This window comes from Echinops telfairi, unplaced genomic scaffold, assembly GCF_000313985.2.
Source record: "Echinops telfairi isolate 266 unplaced genomic scaffold, ASM31398v2 ScPeMD7_3;HRSCAF=10, whole genome shotgun sequence".
NCBI lineage: Eukaryota > Metazoa > Chordata > Mammalia > Afrosoricida > Tenrecidae > Echinops > Echinops telfairi.
The window spans coordinates 45,175,014-45,176,582 of NW_022103899.1; the positions used below are offsets into that span (position 1 = coordinate 45,175,014).

The 1,569-nt window shown below is 48.8% G+C and overlaps 1 pseudogene; it reads right to left on the minus strand.

Moving 5' to 3' along the window:
• Positions 1 to 454: 454 nt before the first annotated feature.
• Positions 455 to 826, minus strand: LOC101660981 (annotated as a pseudogene).
• Between the last annotated feature and the right edge of the window lie 743 nt (positions 827 to 1,569).

The following is a 1,569-nucleotide window of genomic DNA, read 5'->3' on the forward strand; positions in this document are numbered from 1 at the left end:
TGCCCTTCGGATCTTAAATGGTTGACTCTTCTAACACAGAGACGAGTTCAGTTCCAGACTTGAAGGACAAAGCCCACAGACTTGAGGGTCCCACCAATCTCCATCTGACCAGTACGCCTGATCTCTTTTGGGGATTTTAGATCCGGTCCACATGTTTCTCCCACTCTAGCGAGGACCTTCTACTGTGATCCTTTTCAGAGCAGTAGTGGTAGCTGGACCCCATCTAGTTCTTCTGGTCTCAAGATTGTGGAGACTGATATTTGTGTGGCTTATAATGAGTCCCTTGGACTAACTTTTTTTTTTTTTTTATGCACCGGGGCGCTTTATTGGGCTTGCTGAGAGATGGAAATACATGTGCAAACGGCTGTGGACACGAGCAGGGGCAGGCAGGGCAGGGGTCAGGTCGTCCAGCAGGGCAGGGCCAGAGGGTTCAGGACACAGCACGGTGCAATGGCTAGTGGCCTTGCTGGCCCATCATCTGTGACAGGGCTTGGAAGCTCACCCCTGTGTCCGTGGCAAGAAGAATGATGAAGATGAGGCTTCCCAGGAGGCCGATGACCGTAGAGATGTTCAGGTACTTGGCGGTGGACGGGTGGCTCTGGGCCCCAATCATGTCACCCACCATCTTCTGGTCTCTAGACTTCACGGAGTAGGCATAGGCCACGAAGCCCAGGCAGCAGCAGTTGAGGAAGAGCGCGTTGAAAAGGGACCAGATGACATGGTCGGGCACCTAGGGTTCACTCTGGATGTTGATCACGGTGGACTGCATGGGGGCAGCGTGGTATGGGGCCCGCAGCCCACCAATCTTGAGCTCCTCTTGAGCCATCTCCTGGGCGTGAGGACGCACAGACCTGCAGAATGGGAAAGGCTGGACTAACTTTTTCCACATGTCTTTGGATTTTCATGACTCTTGTTTCCTCCAGGTTGGGGGAGACCAGCATTTGGTCTTAGACGGCTGCTCACAAGCTTTTAAGAATCCAGTTGCTACTGACCCAAGTAGAATGTAAACATCTCCTTTGCGAACTACGTTATGTCAATTGACCTTGGTGTCCCCTGAGAACAAGTCCTGACCCCTGATCGGTACTTGGTTATGTCTAAGACATTTTCATAACTCTACCCTTTACCACATTCATAGACATATTTTCAACCAAAGAAAATACCCAAGTCCTTCGTCAAACCTATATATCTTTTAAAAAAACTTATATCATTTTATTGGGGGCTTGTACAATGCTTATCACAATCCATCCATCCATTGTGTCAAGCACAATTGTACATTTGTTGCCATCATCATTCTCAAGACATTTACTTTCTACTTGAGCCCTTGGTATCAGCTCATTTTCCCCCTCCTTCTCTCACCTTGATCATTATAAATTATTATTATTATTTTGTCATGTCTTACACTGTCCAATGTCTCCCTTCCCCCACTTTTCTGTTGTCTGTCCCCCAGGAAGCGGTTTATATGTAGATCCTTGCGATCAGTTCCCCCTTTCGTCCCCACCTTCCTTCCACCCTCCCAGTATCACCACTCTCACCACTGGTCCTGAAGGGTTCATCTGTCCTGGATTCCCT